Genomic DNA, 25943 nt, shown 5'->3' with positions numbered 1-25943 from the left:
CCTGCTCCTATTTATGTTCTTATATTAATATAGCTTTTTTCATAAGAATATAAGTGTTTCTTTTTCTTTACTGTATAAGCCAAGACAGTGAATGTCAGTAGGTTATTCAACCATGGCAAACATCACCGCTGATCCCAACTCCTGTCCTCACCCGATGTCCACAGATGTGCATTGTTACTGGGCCACAGAATAGGAATCTGATTAACTTTTCTTCCCTGGCTGTTTTTTACTGCTGCTCCAGCTAAATCAGCACAGACTGGGAGATTGAACAAGGGAATGTCCTGTTTTTTTATGACTCAGTACTACATTCAACTATCCACCATTGGCCATTGGGAGAGCTGACACACAACCTTTAATGGTACTATTTTGAATTTTTCTCTCATCTCTTCCCCCCCACCCCGCCCCCACTCCATTTTAATCACTCCAGCATTGGTGGCCATTGTAAAGTCCTTACAAAATACCACAAATCCACACGAGGCACATTCTATGGACAAGGTCACTCCATGACCTGAACCTTTATTCACAGGACCCAGAAGTGATGACCCTGCGTGGGACCTCCCTTTATATACCTGGGTGACCAGGTGAGGAGTGTCTCCCACAAGTTCACCCGCTGTGGTCAAGGTGTGCATTTCTTACGTATATACAGTATTGCAGTGTTGTTACATAAAGGTTACATACATGATAGCCATGACTTCAGCTGCGTAAGTCCTAAGTTCTGGAATTCTCTCCCGAAACCTCTCCGCCTCTCTTTCGTTCTTTAAGACGCTCCTTAAAACTTACCTCTTTGACCAAGCAGTTGGTCATCTGCCCTAACATCTCCTTACATGGCTAATGTCATAGTTTGCTTTTTGATCATCATCATCATTTTTGATAACACTCCTGGGAAGCACCTTGGAATGTCTTACTATGTTGAAGGCGCTATTTAAATATAAATTGTTGTTGTTTGGGGTGCACATTGGGGTGGGGGAATAAAACATGAAAATACTGTTCAGTGGAGGGATGGAGTTTGAGTTGGAAACCCTCCAGAACTACCCTGGAATGTCTGGGAATTGACGATTAATCACTCGGGTGCTGCTGTGAGCAACCTAGAAGTCTGTTTTACTGTTTTTTTGTTGGAGGCCATGTGAATAAATCTCCAGGAATATGTCCAGTCACAATTGGCAACACTAGATGGGGTTTTGAATGCTGCTCAGAGTAGAAATGAAGGTGGTGGAAGGATATACCTCCAAAATATAACTTGTGCGATTAAAATCCATTGAATTGTCTTTAATGTCAAAAGCCTGGGCTTGGATTTGATATTTTTGCTCAGAACCGGAATGCTGTAAGCTGAATTAGGATTGTACAGTGCACCTACTTGTCCAGGATTCAGTATCAGTCAGCTATATTGAGGAATATTTTTTTTCTTTTGCTCCCAGCAGTTTCTGCTCTAGTGTTGTTCAAGATTAGTTGAGCAAAAGCAGGAGGGCAAATGCTGCATTGAGGTAAAATTCAAATTGAGTGACACAGAGACAGGGGGCAAGTTTTTGACTTCTTCTCTCACGAGAAAGGGAGAGTCTGCAGAAGGTTTGAGTTAGGACTGTTAGAGCGAGAATGGCAGAAAACTCTTTCGTGATACTGACTTGTAAAAGTGAAACAGATCCAGATCAAGGGCAAAGTTTGCATAATTTATTACTTTTGATATGAAGTGCAATATAAAATACATAAAACGTGCTGTGAAAACTGTACTTCATGTAAAACTCGGACTGTGCAACTATCAATAAAACCTTTTCCTTTACAGCTGTTGGAGGGGTTGGTGTGGGGGGGTGGGGGAGGGGGGCGTTTCCTCAGCTATGTTGGCATTGAAAGTGGCTAAGTTAAGATAATTTGACATGAGCAAAAAGCATTGTGGGTAAATGCCTTGAGGATAGTTAAGTTTATTATGGGGCATCTTCATTTTAAATTACAACAATGAATTCTGAGAGAGACCTTGAGGCTAGGAGCTGTAACCCTCTGAAACAGATAAGGTTAGAACAAGAGAAGCAAGGTCAGCACATGAGGAGGCAGAAATCGGAGAAGACGTGACTGTCTATCGTTAATCGCAATGTAGCCTAAATCAAGAAATAATAATAGGATAAATCAGATAATGATATGATTTTAAGACTATAAGAATTAACATAATTAACAGAAGAAAAGATAGCTGTAGATAAGTAGAATGAGACTTTGATGGTGAAAGGGTTGAAGTCAGGCAATTGAAGTGGTGTCCTGGAAAGACAGGCTCCAGCTATGGCCTAATGGGAAAGACTACTAAACAGAGAAACCATGGAGATAAGGTCCAATGGCTGTACTGCAGAACTTGACAAAACTGGTTTCTACCATTTTTTAGAGAATAGAAGACGGCGCTATGGTTACGTCATATCCTGTGACCAAAAGTAAGAGTGTCATAGATGAGGTATAAAGGTTAAGGTGACCGAGTAGCTAATGGGCAGCTGGAACTGAAGACACCAGTCATCAAGCTCAAGGTGTCCACTGTTCCGCCCACCTGACCAGTACATCGATAGCTTCCTGCAATCTGCAGCTTTTTTCTTCATTATCAACCACTCAGCCTATTTTAGTGTCATCTGTAAACTTCTTGTTCATACCCCCAACATTCAAGTCCAAGTCATTGATATATACCAAAAAAGCAAGGGACCCAGCACTGAGCCCTGGATACAGTCTTCCAGTCACAAAACACCCATCAATCATTACCCTTTGCTTCTTGCCTCTGAGCCAATTTTAGATCCAACTTGCCACTTTGCCTTGGATCCCATGCGCTTTTATTTCATGCCATGTGGGACCTTATCAAAAGCTTTTCTAAAATCCATATACAATACATCATATGCACACTCCTCATCGACCCTCCTGGTTACCTCCTCGAAAAATTCAATCAAGTTAGTCAGACATGGCCTTCCCGTAACAAATCCATGCTGACTGTCCTTGATTAATCCATGTCTTTCCAAATGAAGATTTATCCTGTCCCTCAGGATTTTTTCCAATAATTTTCCCACCACTGAGGGTAGGCTGACTGGCCTGTAATTACTTGGACTGGACTATCCCTTTCTCCCTTTTTAAACAAAGGTATAACATTAGCAGTCCTCCAGTCCTCTGGCACCTCACCTGTAGCCAGAGAGGACTGGAAAATGATAATCAGAGCCGCTGCTATTTCCTCTTTTGCTTCTCTTAACTGCCTGCGATACATTTTATCTGGGCCTGGGGATTATCCACTTTCAAAGCTGCTAAGCCCCTTAATACTTCCTTTCTCACTATCTTTATCTCATCTAATATTTCATACTCCTCCTCCCTAATTGCAAAGTCTACATCACCCCTCTCTTTTGTGAAAACAGATGCAAAATATTCATTAAGCATCATGCTCACATCTTCAGCCTCCACACACAGATTTCCTTTATGGTCTCCAATAGGCCCCACTCTTTCTCTAGTTATCCTCTTGCTCTTAATGTATTTATAAAACATCTTTGGGTTTTCCTTGATTTTACTTGCCAACATTTTTTCATGCTCTCTCTTTGCTTTCCTAATACCTGTTTTAATTGCACCCCTGTACTTCTTATACTCCTCTGCAGTATTGAGTTCTCGGAATCTGTTATAAGCTTCCCTTTTTTTCCTTTATCTTACCCTGTATGTCTCTTGACATCCAGGGGGGGTTCTAGATTTGTTCGTCCCACCCTTTTTGTTTAAGGGAACATACTTGCCCTGTACCCTCAGGATCTTCTTCTTGAATACCTCCCACTGCTCTGACACTGATTTACCATCAAGTAGCCGTTTCCAGTCCACCTTGGCCAAATTCCATCTCAGCTCAGCAAAATTGGCTTTACCCAGTTTGAGAACTTTGGGCCAGACTTTCCACTTTGCTGGTTATCGCCCAAAAAATGGGCGATGTTCCAGCGATGTTCGATATCTCAGCCTTACCGATCGCTGGAACATCATCCATTTTTTGGATCGCGATTTTCCTCTCGACGATAGGCCAGTGATATGAAATAGGCAATACGAAAGGTCAGCGATGTGACATGCACCCAGCGAACGGCCAGCGATGTGGAAGGCAAAAGCTTCCCGAGCAACGGCCTACTGCGCATGCGATTTTTTTTTCTTGGTGACTGGTTTTCCGGCGTTTCGGGAGGTCAGGGGTCATCAGGGAGGCACAGGGAGGTGCAGAGAGAGAGAGAGGGAGAGAGAGAGAAAAGACTGAGAAGGCAGTGGAGCAGAGAAAAGCGGAAAATAGCAGAAAAGGCAACAGAGCAGGCTTGAAATCATAATTTAAACTTATAAATCTTTATAATAGTTTAAAGAGCAGGCTTGAAATCTTAGATCATAAAATAATAATTTAAAGTAATCTCGGAAATGCATCATGATACTGAGGGGGAGAGGAAGAGGGCAAAATGCCCCTATTTAAAGAAAGAGGCAGACAAAAAGCAGGAAACTATAGACCAGTTAGCCTAACATCTGTGGTTGAGAAAACGTTGGAGTCTGTTATTAAAGAAGCAGTAGCAGGATATTTGGAAAAGCAAAATTCGGTCAGGCAGAGTCAGCATGGATTTATGAAGGGAAAGTCATGTTTGACAAATTTGCTGGAGTTCTTTGAGGATGTAACGAACAGGGTGGATAAAGGGGAACCAGTGGATGTGGTGAATTTGGACTTCCAGAAAGCATTTGACAAGGTGCCACATAAAAGGTTACTGCACAAGATAAAAGTTCATGGGGTTGGGAGTAATATATTAGCACGGATAGAGGATTGGCTAACTAACAGAAAACAGAGAGACTGGATAAATGGTTCATTCTCTGTTTGGCAACCAGTAACTAGTGGGGTGATGCAGGGATCAGTGCTGGGACCCCAATTATTTACAATCTATATAAACGACTTGGAAGAAGGGACTGAGTGTAATGTAGCCAGGTTTGCTGACGATACAAAGATGGGAGGAAAAACAATGTGTGAGGAGAACACAAAAAATCTGCAAAAGGACATAGATAGGCTAAGTGAGTGGGCAAAAATTTGGCTGATAGAGTATAATGTTGGAAAGTATGAGGTCATGCACTTTGGCAGAAAAAAAAATCAAAGAGCAAGTTATTATTTAAATGGAGAAAGATTGCAAAGTGCCGCAGTACAGCGGGACCTGGGTGTACTTGTGCATGAAACAGCAAGTACAGCAAGTGATCAGGAAGGCCAATGATATCTTGGCCTTTATTGCAAAGGGAATGGAGTATAAAAGCAGGGAAGTCTTGCTACAGCTATACAGGTATTGGTGAGGCCACACCTGGAATACAGTGTGCAGTTTTGGTTTCCATATTTATGAAAGGATATACTTGCTTTGGAGGCAGTTCAGAGAAGGTTCACTAGGTTGATTCCGGGGATGAGGGGGTTGACTTACGAGGAAAGGTTGAGTAGGTTGGGCCTCTACTCATTGGAATTCAGAAGAATGAGAGGTGATCGTATCGAAACGTATAAGATTATGAGGGGTCTTGACAAGGTAGATGCAGAGAGGATGTTTCCACTGATGGGGGAGACTAGAACTAGAGGGCATGATCTTAGAATAAGGGGCCGCCCATTTAAAACAGAGATGAGGAGGAATTTCTTCTCTCAGCGAGTTGTAAATCTGTGGAATTTGCTGCTTCAGAGAGCTGTGGAAGCCAGGACACTGAATAAATTTAAGACAGAAATAGACAGTTTCTTAAACGTAAGGGGATAAGGGGTTATGGGGAGCGGGCAGGGAAGTGGAGCTGAGTCCATGATCAGATCAGCCATGAGCTTATTAAATGGTGGGGCAGGTTCGAGGGGCCAGGTGGCCTACTCTTCCTATTTCTTATGCTCTTCTGTTCTAAAACCTTTTAGTGACGAGGCCAATGAGGCCCTCATTGATGAAGTACATTCCCGGTGGGGATAACTGACTCGGGGTGCGCACAGGAAACCCCCACCCCGTGTATATCGGAAAATTTGGGCAGAGATCGCTGCGGTGGTATCCTCGGCAACCCATGAGGCGAGGAGGTTGGACCAGTGCCGGAAACGCTGGAACAGCTTGGTAGCTGCAGCAAGAGTAAGTTGCATTTTATATTGTACTGATGAAAATTTTAATTATAATAATAATGAATCTCCTGGATTGAATTTAAGTTTGTTATTCATAAATGTATTACATAAACTCCATGTTAAGATCCGGTCAGGGATCGGAACCTGAGTCTATGTAGAGGGAGCTTTACTGTGCATCTAACCCTGTGCTGTACCTGTCCTGGGAGCGTTTGATGGGATGGAAGTCTCTCTGGCTGCTGCAGTATAGCGAGATGTAAATGTGTCAAGCTGTAGTATGTAACGCTTTAAACTGTTGTGACTCCATGATACTACCGAGTCAATTAGCTTATGCTATACTCTTTTCTCGTTTGCAGAAGAAGATATCTAATAATCGTGCTGAGCAGAGGTGCACCAGTGGGGAGGCTCTGCTCAGCTACAACCCTTGATGGACCTGGAGGAGTGTGCAGCTGCGCTTGGTGGACCATGAAAGCCGTTCGGCCACCACCTGCGGTCTGGCGGAACCCAGCTATGCGTCTCGTGAGTAATGTGTCAAACAGTATTAAAAAGTAATGTAATGTCCTGTAATTATAATGCAATATGCAATATTTGAATGAGGTAATTTCATGTCATGTCTTGCATGCAGCCTTTGTGCATAAGAAGCAGGAAATGCAGCTCCTACAGCTTTCTGGGGTAGTGAAATGTATTGCTATGTAATGTCTCTCGTTAATGTGCACCGTTATGTTCTAATAAGCTCTGTAATAAGCTCAAATGTGCTTTTAAGGTCATCTTGAGACTCTGGTCGAGGTGCAACCTGCACTTGCACCAGCACCTGGTGAACAGGAGGAGGAGGAGCGCGACACCACCATCACCACCACTAAGCTCGAGGAGGAAGAGGAAGAGGAGGAGGAGGAGGAGGAGCACCAGCAGCAGCTGATGAAAAATGTTGAAGAGGATGAACCAGCGGTCATCTCACTTGACATAGAAGAGGTACCAGGACCAAACGGTGTGCAGCCGGCAACGCCAAGGCACATCATATTGCGCACTCCGAGCCCACGGAGGCCGGTTCAGCGAGGTCAGCAATTGCCTCCCCTGGACGGTCAGTTGGAGGGTTTGATCTCCCTGTGCTCGGAGACGCTCGCAATAGGCCGCGAGCTTCTCCAGGGGTTCACTCAGTTCGCATCTGACTTTTCCCAGGTGTCGGCTGTGCAAGTCGAGCTACTGGAGTTAGCACGGCAGACACTGGAAGGGGTGCGTGAACAGACCGCCGCAACAAATGCCCTTCGGCATGCGCTGCTGGCTGAACACGGTGCTGTACCTCAAGGTGTCGTGTTGGATCAGAGTATAACCCCAGGCACTCAAGCGAGTACGGAGGATACACTTCCTCCTGACTCGGAAGACGAAATGCCACCTTCGTCTTCCACTTCAACACCCCCGCCACGGCAGGAAGTCTTTCCGTCGCCCGCGTCGTCTCGGTGTGCGGGGTCCAAAACGGGCAGGTGGTGCTAAAACACGGGGGTGGGGGGGTGGTGGGTAGAGGACCTGGAGGGAAACGTGGCCAGAGGTAGGGAGGTGAGGTGTTTTTGCAATGTTACCTCATACTGTTCATGTCAATATTTTGAAGTGCTAAAGTGTTTGTAAAATTTTTACTGCAAATGTGCGTTCATAATTATGGGGGAGGCGGTAGGGGGAGGGTATTGTCAAAATTTGTTTTAATTCTTTTGTTTGCAATTACATTTTTTTACTGAATTTAACAATTGTTGTGCATTCTCTTATAACATTATTAAGTTTAGTTGAGTAAAGCATTAATGCAAATGTTGTATAACAATGGACGGCCCAGGCCAGTGCAGGCCAGGCTAAAATGTAATTCAACGCAAATGCAACTTTTGTTTAATCGTAACTGTAACTGTATATATGACTGTCCCCAATGTAAGTTCATGCAAAGTGTTCATTTATGAGCAGCCGCGTAACTCCCACTGGGTACTGGTCTTCTGGGGGGTGGGGTGGGGGATGGGGGGGGGGGGGCGGTGGGACCATAGCTAGATTGCCGGGCTGATTGTCCTCCCTCACCAGCCTCCTCCTCCTCCTCTTGCTCTTCCGTCTCCCCTCCTTCTGGAGGTGGACCTGCAGCCCCATCTGGCATTTGTTGTCCTCTCCTTATAGCGAGGTTATGCAACAAGCAATACAGCACAATAAACTCAGCGACCTGGTCAGGGTTGTACTGTAGGCTGCCACCAGAGTGGTCCAGGCATCTGAAGTGCTGCTTTAGGACTCCAATTCTCTATTCGATGATGTTGCGTGTACCTATGTGGCTTTCGTTGTAACATTTCTCGGCTTCAGTGATGGGATTACACAGTGGGGTCATCAGCCAGCTAGCAAGGCAATATCCCTTATACCCCAGCATCGAACCGTGACCTTCTGGCTGATTGACAGAGATCAGGGATATCACTCTCACACAGGATATGCACATCATGGATGCTGCCAGGAAATGTAGCATTTACTGTCATAATTATTTGGTTGTGGTCGACAACAAGCTGCACATTCAGGGAGTGGAATCCCTTTCTGTTACAAAACACCTCCGTGCCTGTAAAGGGGCTTTCAGGGCGATGTGCGTGCAGTCTATTGCTCCCTGCACCTTGGGGAAGTGTGATATTCTGTAGAAACCCAAAGCCCTCCTGGTCTGTGCCTCCCTGTCATAGGGAAGTTTATGAAGTCCATCCTGCGAGTGTAAAATGCTTCAGTCACCTGCCAAATGCAGCAGTGTGTGGCGTGCTGAGAGATACCAAGAGATGTTGCCAGCTGAAGCCTGAAAGGAGCCCGATGTATAGAAGGATAGTGCCGCAGTAACCTTTACCTCAAAGGGCAGTGCGGTTCTTATGGTGCTGGAAGGCTGCAGATCCCCCTTGATGAGCTGGCAAATCCCATCGATGACCTCCTTCCGGAAGCGCAGCCTCCTAAGACACACGTTTTCAGACAAGTTGAGGTAAGATTGCGTTTCTTTGTACCTTTGTTGGCTGTACACTCGCCTCCTCTGTCACCGCATTACTCTGCCACCTTTTCAATTGATCCTTTCAGAAACCAGTGTGTGAGCAGTTACGAGTAATGACAGAGAAAGCATAGGCCCTATCACTATCAATAATTATTTTCAGTTGCTGTAAATGCACTTTTTAGTAAAAAAAATGCCTAACCTATTATTAGTACAATTAAATACAAGTATAAATGTGAGTGTATTTATCTGTAAAAGGCCCTTAAATAACTGACAATATATAATCTCGAGTTTTCTAACTGCCTCCTCCCTTCCTCCGAAATGTAAAATGGCGTCCGCAGTGCCCAGTTCAGTCAGGAAGGCCCGGGAAAAGCAGCTATTAGGCAATGATGTTCTCGGCGAGTGATCAGCCCGGCGCTGTGCTGAAAGTTCCACTCGGCGATGTGCGGGCGATCACCTCAGCGATCAGCTCGGCAATATGAGCGATGTTCCAGCCTGAGTTTCCATTTTTTGCTCCAAATGGGCGATAGGCGACCATTTTGGGCGATATATGGGCGATGTGAACTGGAAAGTCTAGCTCTTTTTTTTCTGGTCCACCTTTGTTCTTTTCCATAACGACCCCAAATCTTACTGAATTATGATTGCTAGTACCAAAATTCTCTCCCACCGATACCCCTTCCACCTGTCCCTCTTCATTCCCCAAAACCAAGTCAAGAACTGCCCCCTCCCTTGTTGGGCTTGTTACATACTGGCTAAAGAAGTTCTCCTGAATGCATTTTAGGAATTCCGCACCCTCTGTACTTTTCACACAGCTTTTTTTCCCCCACTTAATATTAGGGTAGTTAAAATCATCCACTATTACAGCTCTATAGTTTTTGCACTTCGCAGCAATTTTCCCACATATTTGTTCTTCTATGTCCCTCTGACTGTTTGGGGGTCTATAGTACACTCCCAGTAGTGTGATCACCCCTTTTTTGTTCTTTAATTCAATCCATATGTAGAAACATAGAAAATAGAAGCAGTAGTAGGCCATTCAGCCCTTCGAGTCTGCACTGCCATTCAATATGATCATGGCTGATCCAATATCTCAACACCATATTCCCACTTTTTCCCCATACCCCTTGATGCCTTTTGTTTCTAGAAATCTATCCATCTCCCTCTTAAATATATTCAGTGACGGTCTCCACAGCCTTCTATGGTAGAGAATCCACAGGTTCACCACCCTCTGAGTGAAAACATTTCTCCTCATCTCGGTCCTAAATTTCCTCCCCCATATCCCGAGACTGTGACCACTTGCTCTAGACTTCCCAGCCGGGGAAACATCCTCCCCGCATCCAGTCTGTCCAACCCCGTCAGAATTTTATACGTTTCAATGAGATCCCCTCTGATTCTTCTAAACTCTAGTGAATACAGGTCTAGTCGACCCAATCACTCCTCATACAACAGTCCTGCCATCCCAGGAATCAGTCTGGTGAACTTTCATTGCACTCCCTCTATGGCAAGTATATCCTTTCTTAGGTAAGGAGACCAAAACTGCACACAATACTCCAGGTGCGGTTTCACCAAGGCCCTGTATAACTGTAGTAAGACATCCTTGCTTCTGTACTCAAATCCTCTTGCAATGAAGACCAACATACCATTTGCCTTCCGAACTGCTTGCTGCACCTGCATGTTTGCTTTCAATGACTGGTGTACAAGGACACCAAGGTCCCTCTGTACATCGACACTTCCCAAACTACCACCATTTAAATAATACTTTGTCTTTATGTTTTTCCTACCAAAGTGGATAACTTCACATTTATCCCCGTTATATTGCATCTACCATGTATTTGCCCACTCACTCAACCTCTCTAAATCGCCTTGCAGCATCTTTGCATCCTCCTCACAACTCACAATCCCACCTAGTTTTGTGTCGTCAGCAAACTTGGAAATATTACATTTGGTTCCCTCATTCAAATCATTTATATATATTGTGAAATATATATATATGGCCTTGTTTGATGACCCCTTTAACATATCATCCTTTCTCACAGCCATAATTGTTTCTTTAATTAATACTGCGACCCTCCCCCCTCCTTTTTTACCCCCTCTCTATCCCATCTGAAAACCTTGTAACCAGGAATATTGAGCAGCTATACCTGCCCTTCTTTCAGCCATGTCTCAGTAATGGCTATAATATCGTACTCCTAAGTGTCTATCTGTGCTCTCAACTCATCTGCCTTATTCCCTGTACTCCTGCAATTGAAGTATATACCATTTGGTGGTGCCAAAGTCTCTTGTTATCTATTTTCCATTCCTTGTTTCCTCGGTTTTCCAAATTCACTTTCTACTTTTCTGCTGCCCAATGCAAGCTTTACTTCTCTCCCCACTGAATCTATTCTCCGGTTCCCATCCCCCTGCCAAGCTAGTTTAAACCCTCCGCAACAGCACTAGAAAAACCTCCCGCGAGAATACTCGTCCCGGCTCTGTTGAGGTGCAACCTGTCTGGCTTATATGGGTCCCACTTTCCCCAGAAACGGTCCCAATGCCTCAGGAATCTAAAGTCCTCCCTCCTGCACCATCTCTACAGCTTCTCTATCCTCCTATTTCTGTGCTCACTAGCATATGGCATCGGCAGTAACCTGGAGATTACTACCTTTGAGGTCCTGCTTTTTAATCTCTCTCCGAGCTCCCTAAACTCTGCCAGCAGGACCTCATCCTTCTTTCTACCTATGTCATTGATACCGATGTGGACCACGACCTCTGTCTGTTCACCTTTTTGCCCCCAGAATATCTTGCAGCCTCCCGGTGACATCCTTGACCCTGGCACCAGGGAGGCAACATACCATCCTGGAGTCACGTCTGCGGCCACAGAAACACCTTTCTGCTCCCCTGACTATTGGATCCTCTACCACTATTGCTCTTCCATTCTTCTTCCTCCCTGTGCAGCTGAACTACCCATGGTGCCATGGGCTCGGCTCTGGCTGCATTCCCCAGAGGCACCAGCACCCCCACCAGTACTCAGAACAGAATACTGGTTGGAGAGCGAGATGCACTCAGACTCAGGCCCTACCTGCCTAGTCATCCTCTTCTGTCTGGTGGTCACCCCCTTCCTCTCCGTCTGCACACACTTTAGCTGCGGGGTGACCACCTCTAGAAACGTGCTATCCACAAAATTCTCAGCCTCGCGGATGCACCGAAATCCAGAGCTCAAGTTGCTGCAGCTGGAGACACCTCCTGCACACATGGTCGCCCAGGCTATGCGAAGCATCCAGGGCTTCCCACATGCCACAGGATGTGTACTCCACGGGACTGAGCTGCCCTGCCATGCCTCTAGTTATTTGACTATGAACTAATTGACTATGAAATAAACTTAAAACTAGAAGACAAAAACACTCACCAGCTACTCACCAATCAGCTGTTTCCCTTGAGCTGATGTCACACTTTTGATTTTTGCCTCTGTTGTAACTCAAAGCACGACAAATAGTGTGGACCAAAAGCTGTAACTCCTTCCCCCCTCTTCTCCAAATTCCCACTCTTTCCAAATTCCTGAATAAACCACTCTGTTTAAGTCCACTCCCTTTAAGACGGCTCTGTGCTCTGAAAAACTGTTGACTTTTATACGCTTAAGAGCTCCACCCAATTTACGTGTTGACTCAGCTCCCCTATTCTGTGATTGACACCTATTCAAGATAAACACTTACAGTTGACTGACAGTTAACTGTCGCCAGCAGGCAACTTCTGTTAACTACAGTTTTAAAGTTCTAGCTTTAAATCAAAATGTTAAACTAGATTTCACCAGGTACAGCTTCGACCTACTCAATACTTACCAGAAATTCCCACTCTTTCCAAATTCCTGAATAAACCAATCTGTTTGAGTCCGCTCTGTGCAGCCCACTTAATGTTCGACCATTGGACCACTCCTCCTGGCCCACATACTAGCCAACATTATTATTGCTTTGCTCGGGCACTGTCTCTCTCTTCCAAAACCATCAGTATCACCTCCTTTATTTAAAACAATGCCCACCCTTGACTCATGTGTCATCTCTAATTACTGCCCCCTTTTCTTCTCTTAAGGTTCTTTAACATGTCATCGCCATCCACCGCTGTGTTCAGCTCTTTCTCCAGGGATGTTATGATCATGCTATATTAGGGCCTCCTGCTGTCAGTAATTCCTGAAAACCAGCCTTACACAGTAAATTTAGCACTGTGCTTATGTTAAACAGCAGGCTCCACCAAGAAGAGGGAGAGGAGAGTGAAGAAGGAGAAGAAACACTGTCACTCGATTTCACACTCCCAGCCGCCAGCTCCTCAAGGGCGACCTTCTCCCACTGAAAGTCAGCAGCCATCCACCAGTCATGTTGCAGCCACTGGAGGAGCACTGCGTGACAACAGTAGGATAAGAACATACGAAATAGGAGCAGGAGTCGGCCATTTGGTCCCTCGAGCCTGCTCCGCCATTTAAATAGATCATGGCTGATCTGATCATGGACTCAGCTCCACTTCCCTGCCCGCTCCCCATAACCCTTTATTCCCTTATCTCTCAAAAATCTGTCTATCTCCGCCTTAAATACATTCAATGACCCAGCCTCCACAGCTCTCTGGGGCAGAGAATTCCACAGATTTGCTACCCTCAGAGAAGAAATTCTTCCTCATCTCAGTTTTAAATGGGCAGCCCCTTATTCTGAGACTATGTCCCCTAGTTTTAGTTTCCGCTATGAGTGGAAATATCCTCTCTGCATCCACCTTGTCGAGCCCCCTCATTATCTTATATGTTTCAATAAGATCACCTCTCATTCTTCTGAACTTAAATGATAGGCAAAGGCACACACAAGACATAAGGGAATGCATAAGGTGATGAGTTGGTTTCTTGATGTAATATTGGATGGATAGATGTATATAGGTGGATCGGAAAGTTTGTTTTGTGGTGGCTTTTATTTCAGTATTGTGGCCAAGAGGACGCTGTGATGGTCAGTAACAGAGGGGAAGGCAAGGTGTGGAAGAAATGTTGAAAGGGGAGTTGGGGCTGTAGCCACTGATACTACTGGCAGATGATTCCATCCCAGATATTCTGGCCAGAAAGGGGCTGTCTGGGTTGCATCCTTCTTTCTGCGTCTTCCTCTTCCCTCTGTGAGTGGATGCTGGAACTTGAAATAAAAGCAGAAAATGCTAGAAATACTCAGGTCAGGCAGCATCTCATCATGAGGTGTGAAGTCTCTTTCTCTCTCCATGGGTGGTGCCTGACCCGCTGAGTATTTCCAGCATTTTCTGTTTTCTCAGAGACCTTCCTTTACCATCTGAGGCCTTGCTAGTTTCCAGCAGCATTCCCTGCACACTTTTAACATCTATTGCAGCAAGCCACTACTTCAACAAAATATAAAAAATCCAGTTCAAAAGCTTAAATACAGACTTACCTGAAAGACTGGGACAATTTCGTTGAGAGGCTTCAGCAGAGCTTTGTCACGAAGGACTGGCTGGGAGCGGCAGCGGCTGACAAGCGAAGGGCGCATCTACTGACCAGCTGTGGACCCAAGACGTACGCGCTGATGAAAGACCTGCTCGCACCCGAGAAGCCGGCGGACAAGACCTTTGAGGAGCTCAGAAAACTGATCGGTGAGCACCTCAAACTGGCGAGCAGTATACACATTGCCCGACACCGTTTCTATACGCACCGAAGTTGGGAAGGGCAGAGCATACTGGACTTTGTTGCAGACCTTCGGCGCTTGGCCAGCCTCTGTAAGTTCACAGACGCCTGCAGGGGGGAGATGTTATGGGATTTCTTCATTGAGGGCATTGGTCATGCCGGGATTTTTAGGAGGCTAATTGAGACCAAGGACTTGACCTTGGAAGCAGCGGCGTCGATGGCTCAAACCTTCATGGCGGGGGAGCAGGAAACCAAGATCATATACGCGCGCAACTCTGCTCCCAACATGGCGATGGAGCAGGGAGTTAACATGGTAAACGCAACTCAGAACCCCGCAGGCAGGCAAGGGCAATTCGACACCAACCAGGCAGTAACAGACTCTAGGGTGGGTTCTCAACAGAGACAATGGCAGGTCGAACGGACAATTACACCATCAAAAGAGACAATACGTCCCGGGATGGGGCCATTGTCACCCACTAACAGAGTGCTCAAGAGTAATCAAAGAGACAACCAGAGAGGAATGCCTTTTGTTCCCAACAATCTCAGCTCTTGCTGGAGGTGCAGGGGCAGACATGCTACGAAAACCTGCAGGTTTCATCAATTTATCTGCAGAAATTGTAACTTCAGTGGACATTTGGCCAGAATGTGCAGGAAGCCCACAGCGAGGCTGGTTTACGAAGCAGATGAACCACAAGAGGGGTCTGCAAGGCAGGGTTATGCTTGGGACTCCGCAATGGATGCTGAAGTTCAGCGGGTTCAGGTGGCAAACATCCATAGCTCATACACAAAGACGCCACCTATGATGATGAGAGTACTGTTAAACGGCATCCACCGGTACGCATGGAGCTGGACACAGGGGCCAGCCAGTCACTTATGAGTGTCCAACAATTCAAGAAACTATGGCCACTCAGAGCTAGCAGACCCAAACTAGAACGCATCGACACGCAATTAGAGACGTACACCGAAGAGATCATCCCAGTGCTAGGCAGTGCAATGTTGGTGGTCACACATAATGGATCAGAGAATCGGCTGCCACTCTGGATTGTCCCGGGAATTGGTCCCGCACTTTTGGGGAGGAGCTGGCTAGCCGAGATGAACTGGAAATGGGGGGGATGACGCCATTTCATCTGTGGAGCGAAGTTCATGCTCACAGGTCCTACAAAAGTTTGAGTCACTATTTCAACCTGGTGTCGGTACTTTCAAAAGGTACCAAAGTAGTGATACGCATCACCCCGGATGCCACACCAATGCACCACAAAGCCAGAGCTGTGCCGTATGTCATGTGGGAGAAAATTGAGAGCAAGTTGGACAGGTAGCTGAGAGAGGGCATAATTTCACCCATTAAATTCAGCGACTGGGCAAGCCCCATCGTTCCTGTCCTAAAAACGGATGGCTCGGTCAGGATTTGTGGCGACTACAAGGCCACCATCAACCGAGTGTCACTACAAGACCAATACCCGCTTCCGAGAGCGGAGGATCTTTTTGCCACGCTGGCAGGTGGCAAGCTGTTCACCAAGTTGGACCTCACTTCAGCCTACATGACCCAAGAACTGGCCGAAGAATCCAAGCTACTGACCACCATCACCACGCACAAGGGGCTGTTTGTTTACAACAGGTGTCCATTTGGCATTCGTTCAGCAGCCGCTATCTTTCAAAGCAACATCGAAAGCCTGCTCAAATCCATTCCCAGAACAATCGTATTTCAGGACAACATCCTTATCACGGGTCGAGGAACACCTCCACAACCTGGAGGAGGTGCTACGCTGACTGGACCGGGTAGGCATGCGACTAAAGAAGTCCAAGTGTGTGTTTTTGGCCCCAGAGGTCAAGTTTTTGGGCAGGAGGGTTGCTGCAGACGGGATCCGGCCTACTGAATCAAAAACGGAGGCGATCCGTCGCACGTCCAGGCCCGGCAACACATCGGAGTTGCGTTCATTTCTGGGACTATTGAACTATTTCGGGAACTTTCTGCCGAACGTAAGCATATTGTCGGAGCCGCTACACGTGCTCCTGCATAAGGGTTGCGATTGGTTTTGGGTGGACTGTCAGGAACCTGCTTTGTTCTAACAAGCTGTTGACTCTGTACAACCCCTGTAAGAAATTGGTTTTGACATGTGATGCATCATCTTATGGGGTTGGGTGCGTGTTGCAGCAGAGTAATGATGAAGGCCAACTCCAACCTGTGGCTTATGCTTCCAGGTCACTCTCCCAAGCAGAAAGGGGATATGGGATGGTTGAAAAGGAAGCACTCGCCTGTGTTTACGGGGTGAAAAAGATGCACCAGTACCTTTTTGGCAGAAGTTCGAGTTAGAAACGAACCACAAGCCGTTAACATCCCTGTTGTCCGACAGCAAAGCTGTCAATGCCAACGCGTCAGCTCGCATACAGCGATGGGCTCTCATGCTGGCTGGGTATGACTACAGCATACGACTCCAGCCAGGCATCGAAAATTGCACTGACGTACTCAGCAGGCTTCCACTGGCCACTACTGAGGAGGCAGCGGAGCATAGCGCTGAGATGGTCATGGCTGTCGATGCTTTCGACAACGCAGGATCCCCCATCACAGCCCGCCAGATCAAAACCTGGACAAACAGAGATCCCCTCCTATCCTTGATTAAGAAATGTGTCCTTACTGGGGATTGGGCGCCCGCACACAGAGCATGCCCTGAAGAGGTCAGCCCGTTTCACAGACGGATGGATGAACTCTCCATCCAAGCCGACTGCCTACTATGGGGCAGCCGGGTAGTCATGCCCCAGAGGGGAAGGGAAGCATTCATCAGGGAACTCCACAGAGAGCACCCAGGCATTGTGCTGATGAAGGCCATTGCCCGGTCACATGTATGGTGGCCGGGAATTGATGTAGACCTGGAACACCGTGTTCGCAGGTGCACGACGTGTGCCCAGCTAGGCAATGCCCCCAGGGAGGCCCCACTCAGCCCGTGGCCCTAGCCCACCAAGCCATGGTCACGTATTCACGTAGACTACGCGGGCCCGTTCATGGGGAAAATGTTCCTCATTGTTGTTGATGAGTACTCGAAATGGATCGAGTGCATCATATTGAATTCGTGCACGACATCCACCACAGTGGAGAGTCTGCGTGCGGTCTTTGTGACCACAGCTTTTGCTAGACATCCTAGTTAGCGACAACAGCCCATGCTTCACTAGCTATGAATTCCGGGAGTTCATGTCGGGTAATGGCATCAAACATGTCAGGACAGCACCGTTCAAGCTGGCTTCCAATGGCCAGGCGGAACGTGCGGTCCAAATCATAAAGCAAGAAATGCTCCGGATTCAAGGACCCTCCTCCCTTCAATGCCGCCTATCGCGCCTCCTGCTGGCCGATAGGTCCCGGCCGCATTCGCTCACGGGTGTCCCGCCAGTGGAACTACTCATGAAACGTACACTTAAAACTCGGCTGTCTCTCATTCATCCAGTCCTGTCAGACATTGTTGAGGGCAAGCGCCAGTCCCAAAATGAGTGCCATGACCATAATTCAAAGGGGAAATGTATAGAAATCGATGACCCTGTATTTGTTCTTAATCATGCTTTGGAGCCCAAGTGGCTTGAGGGTACTGTAATTGGTAAAGAGGGGAATAGGGTCATCGTGGTCAGACGCAACAATGGACAGATATGCTGCAAGCATCTGGACCAAGTAAAAAAAAAGGTTCAGCATGGACACTGAGGAACCTGAGGAAAATCATGAGATGCTGCCCACACCAATGCCAGTGAACAAGCAACAAGAACCGTCAGCAGCATGCACAGTCCCTGCGGTCAGCCCGGATGAGCCGGAATCATCACAGGTGACAAAGACGCATGCCAAAGCTCAACAACCAGAGCCCCAACTGCGGCGCTCCACGAGAGAGCGTCGACCACCTGAAAGACTCAATCTTTGACCCAAAGACGTTGGGGGGGAGGTGATGTCATGTATGTAACCTTCATGTAACAACACTGTACACTGTATACACCTAAGAAATGCACACCTTGACCACAGGGGGTGAACTTGTGGGAGACACTCCTCACCTGGTCATCCAGGTATATAAAGGGAGGTCCCACGCAGGATCAGCACTCCTTGGTCCTGTGAATAAAGGTACAGGTCACAGAGTGACCTTGTCACCAGTATGTGCCTCGTGTTGATTTGCAGTAGCGTGTAAGGGCATAACAGATGGAATGTCCCGCTCAGTGACCAAACTGTTGTTTCCCCCCCCTTGTTATCTCCCCCATCGGCCGATGCAGAAGGATCAAGGGCAGACTGCTGCGCTTCTGGCTCATAATCTGTAAGCACAAAGCAACAGACATGTGGTTAGCAGCAGGGGAGGGGGTAGGGAGATAAGAGGAAGGTGGCATTGGACATTTATAAGTAAAGGGGGCGGGCCAATTGATACGAAGGGTCACGGAACTCACATAAGTCGCAAACGCCATTCACATACCGTCACTACACATAGTGGGCTCTGCTTCGCTGTTGGCCACACCAAACTGGGATGCCCATGAGGGCCAACACTCGCTCCTCAACCTGTGAGGTCCTGTAGATCAGGCTTCCCACCTTTGGTGCTCTACTACTCCCAATGATTATGGGCCAATTTCGCCTGCAATAAGAAAAAGGATGAGTAACTGTGAGTAAGTGTGCAGCTTGTCATGTGGCACATGTGCCTTCCATAGAAGAGTAGCTCCTACTATCCAAAGTGTATAGATATCCATTAGCATCTGCGTGGCTGTGCACAGTGCATGTGGGAACAGTGGGATGAGATGAGAGCCACTTAGGATTATGGATCAGGTTGAAGTTTGGCAAACACATATCAAGAGACAAAGGGTAGTGCAAGGAGGGGTGAGACTGAGTAGAGAAAAGGAGGTGTGCGACACTTGCATGCGCAGGGCATGACTGGTGAACTGAGCCTCCACTTTTCAGGTGGCTTCACCAACCAAAACCATGACCTGGAACATGTAGAGAAGGGGCAGGTACTGTAAACACTTTGCATTGTGTGGGACAGTGAGGTTCACATCATGACATTGGTGCATTAATATAAAGGTACTCACCACGATGACCCTCGTGAGGTGTTGAACTTCTTCTGACATTGTTTCGCAGTTCGCGGCACCGTGTCTCTAGCTGAGACGACCTGGGCCACCTCCCTCCGAAGCCTGTGATAAAGTCGTGGGATAGGCCTCCTTCCTCCAGGAAGCTGCAACACATGCCACCTCCTTTCAACAGCCTCCATTAATGCCTCAGCGACCATGGCCGAGAGGCGGTATGCAAGCTGCGGCCTTCCTGCTCCTCCATTTTCGTGCTCTGCTCAGAGTGCACAGTTAGAACTGCGCATGTGCATACTTGCAGCGCCACGCCTTTAAGAACCGGCTGGGCCCAGGAACTAAAGCGGGCCTCGGAGTATGCGCATTTCATCTTCCATTTTAACGCTGAGGTTTTCAGTTGGAGGGACCAAGCACAGTTGTGGAACGCCTGATTTAGCGACCCCCCTTTCCCTCTTGCTGCATTTCAAACAAATTTCCCGGTAGGAGGCGCAAACATATAGAGGGCCTCATCAGGAATAACATCGCAAAATGGCCAGAATCGAATTTCCAGCCCTAAATGTTGCTTGTGATTATCCTCCCCTATATCTTTCAGGCAACTTCAGATCCTATTGGGTTTCCTGCACTGCCTATACCAAAATCATTTCCCCACCCACTTCCCCAAGAGGATGGTCACCTATTTCTTTACTCTGCCTCAATATTTATCTCTAGCTGCAGGACGATCGCCTCCATTTCCATACCAACATATACTGAATTGTGCACTGTGCAAGCCACTATAGGATGTGACGGGGGTCTAACTGGGCCCCACAGGCTACACTTGGGGATTTAATGGGTTCCACAGGCAACGGCTTAGTCATTTAATGGATCCTGCATGCCACTGCTCATGAAACTAATGGGTCCTGTGGGTCATTGCTTGAGGATTTGGTGAATCCTGTGGGTCACTACTCAGACACGGAGTGGCTCCTATGAATCACTGTTCAATATTCACGGAATTAATGGTCTTCCATGCTGAGGCGCTCAGTGTTCTAGTGCACCATCCCTAAGGACTTCAACAGGTCTTGTGCTAATGCTCGACAATCTGACAGCTCGTGTGCAACTGCTAGGTTTTTTTCTCATCCCTTGAGGTACTTATTAAGTTTTACTGACATTAACAAAAAAAACAAATAGTGCGAGGGGAAATGGATCTTTCAACAATAGTTAGTGAAACCTAATCAAGACAGTGGATTAATGCGGGATGTCAAATTGATTATCTTCAGTACTGATGTGTAAGATGCATAGCTTTTGGCCATCTTTCCTGACTTCGCTGGTATCTCTGCCAACATGGCGCTGACAGAAGGCAGTTTAGCCAAACCTGCAAAATGAAACACAAAATTAAAAGAACATTGTTCCACACAAGGAATCAGATTTGCCTCATCAATATTAAAAAAACAAATGCAGTTCCAACATGCAGCAGCACAGTGCTGTATTTGACAGAAATTAGTACATTTTAACTTGCTATCCTATGAGTGATTGAATCAACAGGAATTTATACAAAGGCGGGGAATAATTATGTCATAAGGGCCTGCTTTGAAATGGCTGTACCAAAGTCCATGGTGCAGGAGAGCACCAAGGTTGAAAGAAGTAGATGAGAGGAGGAGGTAAATTAGTGAGCTGTTCTAATGAGTACATCCAATTCTCTAACAAATCATCTTTATTTTTCCAATTTCTTCCCGAAGTTACTGACAACTGTTGTGTACCGGCAACCTCATGGCAGTTCTTTATATGCAAGTCTAGATAAGCCAGTTTTGGTGGACTATTCAGCCGTGGCAACATCACAGATACCCCGACGCAGTTCTCACCCAGCGGTCATGCACACTCGTTCCAGTGATTTCCACTAGTCAGTAATCAGGAGTGAGATACCAGATTAACTATTCCCCTCCCAGTTCAGGGCCAACTGTGTCTCCCCAAATGCTATCCAACTGAGAAGAGAAAAAAAAGGAAGAATAAAAAAAACTTAAAGCCCAACATAATACATGCTGGGAACTGAACTTGGGACCTTGCAGTGTGTATAGCTGAATACCACACAATCCATTTATCTTTCAGGCTATCCAAAGAGCTTTATTAAGTCACCTTCACCGTAGCAACAATAAAGCTACATAAAGACACTGCCTCAGCAATGCCCACACACTGGACTATCAGGTCCATGGAAAGTACATACAATACTTTTTACCCTTCACTCATATTGTAAGTGTCCTTGTACCTCTCGTGGCCCAACATGCCTGAAGTCCAGATACTGGCATAACGGCTCCTACTGGATGGATAAGACCAATGATGGCCAGAGATGGCTGCTCTAGCTGAGGTAGAAAGATGTATTTGTGGAGAGAAACATAGTTTATGTTGACGTTAATGACAGACCCATCCAGAAATGGGAAAGAGGTGTATCCTTTTGGAAAAACAACATCAATATCTTCTGCTGTGCCATCTTCAAAGATGGCAGCAGTTTCAGTAAATTGCTTCATGTTAGTTTTGATGAGGAGGCTTTACTTACCGAGACTATTAATGTTTTCAATGAGTTTCCATCAGCAACTGAACCACCGCCAGGACTGGCCCCTCTCCCAGCTCCATCTAGCTCCCTGCCCCATTTTGGATTTGGGAACCACTGCAGACCCTGTTTAAAGTGATAACGTGTAACTGGACCATTCTGGGCCCAGAAGCTGATGGTATGAGATAGCTGTGTGGGCTGACTAACCATTTTTCACCCTTCCCTTCACTGCTCAGTGACTCCATGATTTCCCAGCTGGATCAGTAACTCAGGAATGTGACTCCTCTATCTCACTGTGAGCATTGCCATAGAAGATTCACTGGTAATATATTATAAATCTTACATCTACACACACTTCCTGTCAATGTTTTCCATGATCTGTCCCTAGGTTCATATTTATAACCTTAACTGCTGCAGCACCGCCAGTGGTAGGATGGTAGAATGACAGCATGACAAGTCTGCAGAGACAGAAAACATTACCTAACATTACATCTGCCCATTTCATGTTAGGGCTGGTTTCTCACCTTTGCACTCATCTACCACCCCACATCTTTGCCAGGAACTTTTAAAAGCACTTCTAGCATTATACTGTCCCCTCTAGTTTTGTTTATATTTGAGTCTTCAAGCAAATAGTTTAGTTGCATTTAAGGGGAGGCTAGACAAGTATATGAGGGAGCAGGGAATAGCGGGTCATGCGGATAGTTTAGATGAGGAAAGATGGGAGGAGGCTCGAGTGGAGCATAAACACCGGCATTGATTGGTTGGGTCGAATGGTCTGTTTCTGTGCCGCATATCCTATGTAATCCTATGTAATCCACTGTCTCCATCCTGCCGTGGCAGTAATTTCTCTCTCTCTTTAAAAAAAAAGCACTTATACTTAAGCCTTGAGTCTTCATTTAACTGTTTAAACTGACTTAATTTATTACCACTTCAAACACAAATCTAAATGTTATCCCAATGTAACTAAATTAAATCTCATTTCTACATACCCTTTGGAGCCCATATCGCCACACAATCCAATTGTTTAGCTGTAAACAGAAGTTCATTACTGTCCTTTGGTACTTTACAAAACATTAAAAAATAGACAATACACTCAGGAAAACATTATTTCCACTTCTCGCCATCAGCATGCTTGGAAATACACCCGTGTGTTTAAAAAAATGTGGATTTGTAAATCTGCACAGGATGCATGGCAGTCAAAAGATTTACTGCACCCCAGATGAAAAGTAAATACTTAGGCACATCTCCATAGCAACAAGCACACATGAACCATGAGTGCTTTGTGTACCATCAATTTACTGACATTTAATATCAGCAGCTGTGCTTAAGTGTTCCAATCTATTTATAGGCAACAATGACCAGAATTCTAACCTGCAAATCTTGGCCCGCTGTAGTCAAACACTGTCAACACCCATTATACTGGTGTGGCAAAATCATAAACGCCTTTAATTAAGACCATTTGTTTTTAAAAAGCACAGTACTTTGGTTTGCAGCATATTTTTGCTGTTCATAATAGATCAATAATGACTGTGTTGGCCACTGTTAAAAATAATATATTGGATGGAACATTGGATCAGTGTGGTGCTCCATCTCCAGCCTACACTAGTCTCAGCAGGACAGCAATAAGGTCCTGCAGTTAGCCCCACAGTCGCTGGTTGAGATGGGGGGGAAAATCGGCCAGAGTTCCCACTCCAGGCAGTGAACGATGTTCTCGGCCTTAGGCTTCGGCCTGGCGGCGAATGGAGCAGCAGTTTGCAACCTGAGCAGGCAGTAGAAAGCTCCCTGTAGAGTTGGGGTGAGAACAGGCAGGAGAGAGACAAAGGAACAGGGAGGCTAGTATTGGATCAAACATGGCTGCTTTCTCTTTATGGTTGAGTGGGTTGATCCATGTGAGCAATCGGCAATGTTTAAAGAACTTGGCAATTGTACATCGCTTTGATAGTTCAGACAGAATTGTTTTATTAGATGGAAACATTTTGACTTGGGGATTTTGCCAGTAACAGTGGTACCCATATCCCCAGGCATCAGCTGAGCTGAAGCAACTTTTACTCTCTAGTCTATCTACATTATCTCTATGGTATGCACATTCTTTTGACATTGGGAAGGAGTCAAATGTCTGCAATACAAAAGCAGAGAATACACATTCAAGAAATTGACCTCTCTTTCTTTATTAAACTACGCTTAAAAGCCTGAAGATTAATAGTCAGCAAAGATGGTATAAGAACATTGTTAAGTATCAAATAACTCCACGAGGCTAAGTACGGTGAGCTGGTTCAGGCATGACCTTACTCCAGTTTATTTATTCTCAAAGTGAGGTTTCAACATGGCTGCCAACATTATATACATGGCTTGCACGTGTCTGCCAGTGACCATTAGGACTCCGACAGTCGCGCCCTCTGGTGGCAGGTAAAACCCAGTTAACATACATAACATCATTCCCCCCCAAAGTCCTTGGTACAGGTTGTATTTACAAGTTGAGACGGTCCGGGGTCTTCCGCTCCCTGGTTGATCTTCTCAGTTCGAACCCAAGCTTGGGTGAGTCAGTAGGACCATTGCTGCATTGCGGAGCAGTCGGTCTGACAGGACTGTCAGGGATGGTAGGTTCGTATTCGTGAATGACACAAGGGTCAACTGATGGTTGAATGTGTGTTGGTTGGTCGATGATGATGTCATCTTCAATTTGTTCTGGGTTGTCTGTGAATCGCAGTTTGATTTGATCGATGTGCCTCTTGCACGTTTGGCCATTTAACAGTTTGACTACAAACACCCTGTTCCTCTCCTTGGCCAAAACCGTGCTATCAACCCACTTTGGACCATGACCATAATTCAGGACAAACACAGGGTCATGAACAGCAATGTCACGTGATATGGCCGCGCAAACGTGGTACCATTGCTGCTGTTTCTTTCTGGTTTCGATGTGATCATTGAGATCCAGGTGTACAAGGGAGAGCCTGGTTTTGAGGCCTCTCTTCATTAACAGCTCGGCAAGAGGGACCCCGGTGAGCGAGTGGGGTCTCGTCCAGTAACTGAGCAGAATGCGGGACAAGCGGGTCAGTAGGGAGCCGTGAGTCACATGTTTTAGGCTCTGCTTAATGGTTTGGACAGCCCGCTCCGCTTGACCGTTAGACGTGTGCTTGAAAGATGCAGACCTAACATGCTTGATGCCATTACGGGTTATGAACTCGTGGAACTCCGAACTGGTGAAACACGGTCCGTTGTTGCTGACAAGGACATTGGGCAGGCCATGGGTGGCGAGCATGGCCCAGAGGCTTTCAATAGTGGCTGTGGACGTGCTGGATGACATGATTACACATTCAATCCATTTGGAGAAAGTGTCCATTACCACTAAAAACATTTTGCCGAGAAAGGGGCCACCAAAGTCTATGTGGATCCTTGACCACGGTTTGGATGGCCATGACCACAGACTCAGCGGAGCCTCCACAGGTGCGTTACTCAATTGCATGCAAGTGTTGCACTGATGCACGCATGACTCCAAGTCCTAGTCAATGCCGGGCCACCAAACGTGAGACCTGGCAATGGCCTTCATCATGACAATGCCTGGGTGGGTACTGTGTAAATCTCGCACAAAAGTTTCCCTGTTTTTTTTTGGCATAACAACACGATTACCCCATAACAGACAATCAGACTGAATAGTCAATTCATCTTTGCGGCAGCTATAAAGCTTAATTTCATCCTGCATTTCCCTGGGAATGGCAGACCAATTTCCATTTAGGACACACCTTTTTACGCTTGACAGTACAGGATCCTGGCT

The 25943-nt window shown here is 46.3% G+C and overlaps 1 protein-coding gene across 2 annotated transcripts in view; it reads right to left on the bottom strand.

Moving 5' to 3' along the window:
- The window catches only part of LOC139268732 (flavin-containing monooxygenase 5-like), a 141965-nt gene that overhangs the window by 108854 nt on the left and 7168 nt on the right, over positions 1 to 25943 (bottom strand). Inside the window, exons 1-2 of one of the 2 annotated variants that reach the window (XM_070887361.1) lie at positions 19663 to 19751; positions 19059 to 19214 (exon numbers count right to left, since the gene is read on the bottom strand). The exons of the other annotated variant lie outside the window; for it this stretch is intronic. The gene's annotated coding sequence lies outside the window, so the exon portion shown is untranslated. Of the gene's footprint in view, positions 1 to 19058; positions 19215 to 19662; positions 19752 to 25943 lie in introns of those variants that run through there. 2 annotated transcript variants of the gene reach the window in all.

This window comes from Pristiophorus japonicus, chromosome 8, assembly GCF_044704955.1.
Source record: "Pristiophorus japonicus isolate sPriJap1 chromosome 8, sPriJap1.hap1, whole genome shotgun sequence".
Classification (NCBI taxonomy): domain Eukaryota; kingdom Metazoa; phylum Chordata; class Chondrichthyes; family Pristiophoridae; genus Pristiophorus; species Pristiophorus japonicus.
This window is presented reverse-complemented; position numbering and strand designations above follow the sequence as displayed.